Here is an 8,371-nt window from a genome sequence, read left to right on the forward strand (position 1 = left end):
TAAATTACATAATGTTTTAAAACGATAGATTAATAGTATCATTATGAAATAATTTGTAAACAATGAACAGATTGTAATCTACGTCTATATCAATAAATGATATGTATTTATAGAACGGGGAAGTTGAATGGTGGAGGACCCCCAGGTACTTTTTCAAAACCGCCTTTTATCTAAAAATCTTATTTGGAGCAGGGATAAAAATTACAGTGAAATTCGATTTAATGAACAATTTAGGGATATGACTCCACTAAAAACCCTCTCACTGATTTAAAATAAAATAAAAACTTTTTAATTTTTTTCCCAAACAGCTGCTAAGGCCACGCACATCACCCGTTTCAGTTTAGAGTTTTAATCCCTGCCCGATAATCCAAATATCTAGCCATGCAGTTAATTTTTATTTCAGTTAAAGATATGTTAAGAAAGCAATTAAGAAAAAATAGGACACAGTATGTACAAAAATTATCAAAAAATATGGTTCTATATATTAAGCATTGTATCATTTTAATATATTAAGTGTTAATTCCCGCGCTTGCGCGGGATATCATTAAGTTATTAATATGTCAGTTTTTAACATTCATTTTAGGCATAAACCTAGGATTTTCTTTTCAGCATTCAAAATGTAAACATAAATTTAAGCTGATTTTTTCATACAAATCAAAGAACTGTGAGCTCTGTATCTGCCTCTAACTCGAATACTGATACTCAAATTTTGATTATGTTTAGAAATACCTTACTGAAAGCATTGTAAATATAAAAAGAAAATGAATTTTGACCCAAATCGTGACTGTGCCCCTTTAAATAGTTTTCTATGTAAAGCTGGATAAGCTAAGAAAATCCCTGGCTGTTTACATTGATTTTCTTTTTAAAAAAAACCAATTACTGACCTAAATTAGCCATTTTACTATCACTATCAAAAATGAATATTGAAACATTTAACTGAATTAATGAGCCAACTATATCAATTCAATATTTTAATTTATTTAAACCTGACCCCCGTAATATTATTAAATACAAACCACAACCACCATTGCTAGTCCATGATATTTCTTCCTGGTCTGGTTACCAGGGACAACATAACATACTGTTAAAATATTCATGGCGTGACGTCAGACAACGTGAATTGAAAATGAGATCTATTTGAAGTGCTTCCACGTAAATAAGTTACCTTGTGTTATTTCATGCATTATACTTTGAGGTAAGTGTATATAACATATTTCTCAAGATCTCGCCGCTGCAGTGTCTTTCTTCATCATAACTGTTCTAAAATCTAAAGGTACACAAAATTACACAATCTTAGATCTAAAATTAGCATCTGCTAAATTCCTGTCACAGCAAGAAATTGCTATGCACTGATGGGTTTTAGGGTAAGGAACCATATTAAAAGAAACCAGGATTGATAACTTGAGCTTAGTCTTCCACATATGTGATCAATATTTCATCCTTTCAATTCGAAAACTACCGATATATTTTTCTTCAGTGTTGAAACTATGCACAAGGTGTAACCGAATATAACATTATACAATTACTTGCATTGGCTGCATGAGTCCAAAGCAACAGCTGTTTGATTTCGCCCAGGAATGAATCTGCTGTTCAAAGATCTATTCTGTAACTGCTTTGCTTTACAAATTTAATACATGTAGTGTTACACTATGCAGGATCCCTGAAGTAGTCAATGTATCCGCCAGAACGTCCGATATTGTGGAGTAAACCTTCCATCTCTTTTACCTAACATTGGCATACCTCAATTGAAGAGTGGTTTAAGGGTATGCAGTGAACTTGGACAAAATATCTATTTTCAAGATCAAGAGAGCAACAGATCTCTGGATTGAATCATTGTATTTGCGTACAGCTGTAATATTTCCCTTAATCCTATCGGGCTCATGCTTTACCTAAAGACTGCTCATGGGTAAAGGGTTTGCAGCGAAAATGAACCATATTCAAGGTTCAAGACGAAGCAATGCAATTGAAATGTCTAGAGGTTTGACACTTTGAGATGGTCACCATTTCAATGATGCCTAAAGTTTTAAAAGTTAATAGGTATATCACAGTCATTCAACAGATCAGGAGTAACTGAATTTTTTTTATGTACCTTGTTGTTTAAAACAAAGTCACTATACAAAGACGTCATTTATTACACATGCGTGGTAGTTAAAGTGCTGTAGACATCGACGAATAGAATTGATTTTTTTTCTTTTTTACGTTTCACTTTATTTGCAGGGATAAGATTTCAATGACAGAATTTTAAAAAACTTGTATGCAGGTATACTGTATACATGGATGAAACTGTATAATGTATGATCCGGTCGATGCAATCTGTCCAAACACAATTTTCATTATTACCTAGACATGATTTCACATGAGAATTTGGGACATTTTTTTCTTAAGTGTATATATATATATATATATATATATATATATATATATATATATATATATATATATATATATATATATATATATATATATATATATATATATATATATATATATATTTCCTTCCCCTCTTGGCTCCTCGCAAAATGCACATACAGCAATGGCCAGAAAGCGATCAAGCATAAACAAGGTAAAAATACCCAAGTGCTAAGACATCGGAGGAAAACTATTTTGCATGCTTATAACTAGTATTTACATGCTAGTGCTAGTCGACTTTCTGTTTCGAAATGTGTCGACAAATTATATAATGCCGCCATTTCTTATGTCTACAGGACTATTAGAGTACATGGTTAGGAAAAAGAGAATTTTTTTCGTCAAAGACGAAGGTAAGAAGGCCAAGGCCAGCCTTAATGTTATATTTTATATTAATACAAGAAGTAGTGTTTTCGATATTCAAAGCTTTTGAACCTTTTGAAATGTGTTTAAATATCATGCGTTTAAATGTTCTGCTCGATAATAAAGAATTGAGAGAATGACGCAAATCTCCTATTTTTGAAAACTAAGAGGAGAAGATTTACCAACGCAGAGATAAACTATTATTACGCCTCTTTTTCGGAACCGTTTTATTATATTTGTTGATGTAATTGTATTTGAATAGGATTGAAATATGGCTACTGGCTATGGAACTCCACAATTCCATCTAAATTGTGACCAATGTGAAGAACGATGTGGCTTCCACTGTAACATATGCGGTCTTAAACTATGTGATTCCTGCAAGGACAAACACAGCGTGGACCCAGTAACATCACACCACAAGGTCATTCAATTTTCAGACCAGGAAATTTTTAAATTCCTCAATGAGAAGTGTCAATTACACACTGACGAAAACCTATGTAAATTGTGTTCGAACTGTGAGACTCTTGTCTGTACGAAGTGCACTGTAAAGCCTATTCACAAGGACCATTTATTCCTTGACATGAGAGATTTGTATAAATGTTATTCTGAAACACGTAGAAGTGAAATATCGAAAATTCGGGAACGTCTAATACCAACGTCTAACAATATTGTTCGTGATGTCGTACAAGATGTTACAAATATAAAAGACATGTTTAAAATCATTAGGAGTGGTTTAATATCCGAAGCTGCTGTTCTTAAAACTTTTTTCGATGATGTAGTTTCTGATAAAATTGACAAACTTGGAAAAATCGAAAAAGATATTATCGAAAATCTTAATAATGAAGGAGATACTTTAACAGACTATATATCATATTTAACTAATCTCAGACAAACATACGAAGCGAAACTTCTGAATACAGATAAAAATGACATCATAGTCAGTCAAAGGGAAAATACGACAATAAAAATAATCCCTATTCCTGAAACTCACACTCCTGATACTTACGAGTACAAACCAAGAGGAGCCCCTCTTGAGGAAGTGACCAAATTGTTCGGTAGGGTCAGGCTTAAAGCAAATGGAGCAAAAAGGTTTGTGGATATTGATGATACATTGATATTAGATACAAAGCAGAAGATACCAGATAAAACAAAAATAAAACCAGAAATGGTTTTAAGAAGGTCAGTAGTGGCAGAAAAGTTGAGGGAAATAAATGTAAACGGAGTCCATGATGGGTGCCATCTTTCATTTGACATCGACAGATTATGGGTAAGCGACACTAGGTGCGTTATCCTCCAAGCCGATTTACATGGTAAACTCTTACAGAAGATCAATGCTGCTGGGGGTGAAGGATACCATTCAACAAACAAGGCTAGAGATCTGCTTTTCGCAGACAAAGAAAAAAGGGTCATCTGTAAAATGACGATTGAAAAAGAAGTGACAGACTTCATAAGTACAGAAGATTGGGTTCCGAAATGTGTGTTCTGTTCTTTGATAACTAAGGACATTCTCGTGGGTATGGTCAAAGAGACACAAGGGTCTAAAATTAGGAGTAAAATTAAAAGATACGATAACGATGGATTAATGATACGGGAATACAATAAGAATATGACAAAGCAACGTCTGTATGAATTCCCATCGTACATTTGCGAAAACAAGAACGAAGATGTTTGCACTTCTGACCACAGAAAGAAAGCTGTCGTAGTTGTATCAAAATCAGGAAGACATAAATTTTCCTATCAAGGGTCGAGTCAAAGAACATTTTCTCCAAATGGAATCTGCACTGATGACTTAGGACACCTTCTAATATGTGACGGGGCATCCAATACTGTTCACATTGTCGATGAGAATGGAAGTTTTATTGCCTTATTAATAAACGAGGAATTTGGTCTAAAGAATCCATGTGGACTTTGTCTAGATGAAGAAAATAACCTCTTAGTGGGACAATGGGACAAGAAAACAATATCCGTCTTTAAGTATTTGGATTACTGTTCTCAATAGAATGTGGTACATCTTTTGCAAATCCGTGAACTAATGTGGTGATGCCTTCTTATATAAGTATCCTTAATTCTTATTTTCATAATGATATAAACAATGTATGTTTTTACTTCTTTTCAAATGGCTCTTGCAAACCGTGTATTTAATCAAAAATAAACATAAGTTGTCGGAAGAAGAACCTACGATAGAGTTTCGTAAATGTTTCCATTATAGTCATTCACGAATATCGCATCTTCAATCCCTGTATTCATGTTAATTTTGAAATTTAAATCTACCGGCGTGTTGTACTAAGTATTGAGCCCCTTTTATAACAGGATGATTTTGTAGCTATATCATATATTAAGCGTTGCAGTTCTCAAGAATATCTTAAACAATTGTTCATTAATATATAAACTTACATCAGACTTTAAACACATGTGGGACCCAATATTTGTTTAGGGTCCACAGCCTAAACAATTTTGAATCAACAATGTCAAAGTCTGCATGTAAGTAATACTATATATTATAACACTTTTTGAAAATAATTTACTTTATCCCAATGAAAATTTTACCCCCACCAATGTAGCCCCATCAAATCCCAAGGGATCATAAATTGAACAACCTTCAATTCAATTTCAAACACTTCCTAAGGATGTTTCCACACAAGTTACAGCTTTTTTGAATTTTGTTTTTGAGAAAAGGATTTTAAAAGATTTTTCTCTTTACATTCTTATGTAAATAGTCGACCTCCTCCTCTTTGTTGCCCAATCCTATCCTTGGCTATCATGGCTTGAACAAACTTCAATATCTATCCTATCTGTAAATGTAATTCCTGAGAAAATGCACATCATTTCACTTGCAGGCGTTCAAAATACGAACGGTCCTTTATAACCATTGCAAACTGATTTTGATTATTCAAAGCAATTTGGTTTTTTACTTGATTTCGGAGCAATGTTTTTCTTTTATGTTGGAATGTAATAGTCTTATCTTAGACTAATTTTAGTCTAACACTTTCCTGATGTTGCCCTTTATTCTTTATAGGGCACCATAATAAAGTATATCTTATTTTGCTGTTTCTGTTTGCATTCTTTTTATGCCCTCCTTCGAAGAAGGGAAGACATATTGCTTCGCTGCTGTCTCTCCGTCGATCGGTCCACCAACAGTTTCCGTTCATTTTCTTTGCACAGGATGCACCTATTGAAATGGAATTTGGTATACAGAATCATCATAATAATATCAAACTTTGGGTATGATCGAGCAATTTTCGACAGAGTTATGCACCTTGAACGTGGAAAAATACCAATTATTTGCAGTTTCCTTACATTTTCTTGGCAGAGGATGCACATATTAAAATGAAATTTAATAAAAAGGTTTGTCATAATAATATCTAGGCCAAGTTTAATTTTGGGTACGCTCGTATTTTGACAGAGTTATGTGCCTTGGACTTGAAAAAATTCCATCTATTTGTAGTTTCCGTTTATTTTCTTCGCAGATGGAGGGGCATTAGTTTTTAAACAAAAATTACTCTTGTTTTTATTTATGTCCAATACCCTTGTAGTGTTTATTTCATTTAGTGTTCAATTTAGTGTTCATTTCACGTATTTAGTGTTCATTCATTACTTATTTTTCCACGTTTTAGATTTTGCTTTGAGCACCTTGGTCTTCATTGTGCTGATCTTGGGACTCTTCATTGATGGTCTGATGATCTGTCAATTTAATGTCTGTGTTGGTCACTCAGGTGTGACAGTGGAGAGAAAGTTTAAATACCCCATTCTTATTTCTGTCGATAACGTTAAACGCCTTTTGTATTTTGTATTTTTCGTCTCCTTTTAAACGTGTTTTTCTACTGTGGAGATATTTTTTGTGTAAAATGAATTAAATATGTTGGCCGGAAGTGAGTTCCCGGAAGTGGATTCCATATTGGTTTAAACTTTGTTTACATGTTACCATGCATATGTATTTTAATCATTATAGACAGCTATAAGATATTATATACTATAGTAATATAATAATGTTGCCTATGGCTGTTGCCTACATGGATTTATATACTGTACGTTTTGATACAGTTGATTCATTAGTGTTGACTTTGTAGCGTTGTGACAGTGGTCGATGAGCATGATGACGTTTGGATCCATAGGACTGTCTCACTACCACAACACACCACAACCAGCTCTAGGACTACAGCCCCAGAAATTGTGATGAGGGTGGACATGTGATTGTGTATATTGAACCATCAGCGCAGACGTTCGTATATCGATGGTTGAGATAAGTGAAACCCTATAGCGATAGGACTAGTGGACAAGAAGTGTTCTTGTGAACGTTTGGCAACATATAGAATAGAATATAATATACAATATAATTGTGTTTGCAAACTGAACATTATGAATAAGATCATTTAGCTGTCTATTATTTATTATATATATTAGTAATTGTCAAGAAGAGAATTTAATTTTGGGGGTTTAGATTTAAGCATTTAGTTTTTGAACGAGAGTGCGTGTGTGAGTGAGGGTGAAAGTGAGTGAGAATTTGTAAATATTTCTATTGATTTATTTTCTTGTAAATAAATTCATTAATTGAAACTGTCTTGAGTGTTATTTGGAGATCGCCTGGCTCAACCACGTTACATTTGGTGGCAGCGGTCGTTGAAAACCTGTCGTTCTCTAAATCAGTCAAGATTGTTTTAATTGTGAAGGTTTGCCAAACTTAAATACAACAGTCAAACGATAGATATAATTTAAATTCAAAGAATCAGTGAGTTGTTAGTCCCAGGTTGTGTGGTGATGATAGTATACCTAGAGGTAAGTTAAAGTATGGTTCACCGTTAAATTGTTAGGAGGTGAGTATACTAGATAAAAGTAAAAAGTTTAGTCATTAGACATTAGATGCTGATCGTCTTAAGGTATACTGGTTCACTTTAGTATTTATTACCATGTCTACCATCGCGGAAATGGAGAAACTCTTGGAGATGGGAGCCAAGATGGGACTAAAAGATGTGGAACTTAAACAATTTGTGCGTGATGAACAATCTCGTATGCGTGATGAACGTGAAAAAGATAGATCTGAAAGACAAGCAAGAGAAGAGAGAGAATTCAAGCTACAAATGGAAAAAGAATACAGTGATCGCGCTCGAGAAGAACGACAACATCAACTTGAAATGGAAGCCAGAAAAGAAGAGTTCGCCGCATCCGAGCATCAAAGAAAAATACAAGAACTTGAAGCTGACCAACAGTTTCAAGCAACAGAGAAAATGCAGAATCATCCATGGAATCAACTCACGTCATTCAAACTCAACAACCACTTAAAGGCCCTAAATTACCTCCTTTTGATGAAGCAAAAGACAATATTGATGCATATATTCAGCGGTTCGAAAGATATGCTACTGCGCAGAACTGGATTCGTATCAACTGGGGATCACATCTTAGTGCACCTAAAAAAAAGCTTGGAAAAGACTGGAAAAGCTTTGGATGTTTTCGCTAGATTACCACCGTTCTCTTGATTATGATGAACTTAAGAACGCACTTTACAAACGATTCGAAATGACAGAAGATGGTTTCCGTAAAAAATTTCGAACATCAAAACCTGATGGAAGTGAGACGTTTTGACAGTTCTCTTCGAGACTAGACAGTT

General features: G+C 34.0%; 1 long non-coding RNA gene across 1 annotated transcript; it reads left to right on the forward strand.

Annotated features, from left to right (window-relative positions):
- Window positions 1-1,098: 1,098 nt before the first annotated feature.
- Window positions 1,099-6,814, forward strand: LOC117689668 (uncharacterized). Its single transcript, XR_010708408.1, has 3 exons — window positions 1,099-1,195; window positions 2,706-2,759; window positions 3,032-6,814. It is a non-coding gene; the product is annotated as an uncharacterized lncRNA (long non-coding RNA).
- The last annotated feature ends 1,557 nt before the right edge of the window (window positions 6,815-8,371 follow it).

Source organism: Magallana gigas, chromosome 8 (genome assembly GCF_963853765.1).
Source record: "Magallana gigas chromosome 8, xbMagGiga1.1, whole genome shotgun sequence".
Classification (NCBI taxonomy): Eukaryota; Metazoa; Mollusca; class Bivalvia; order Ostreida; family Ostreidae; genus Magallana; species Magallana gigas.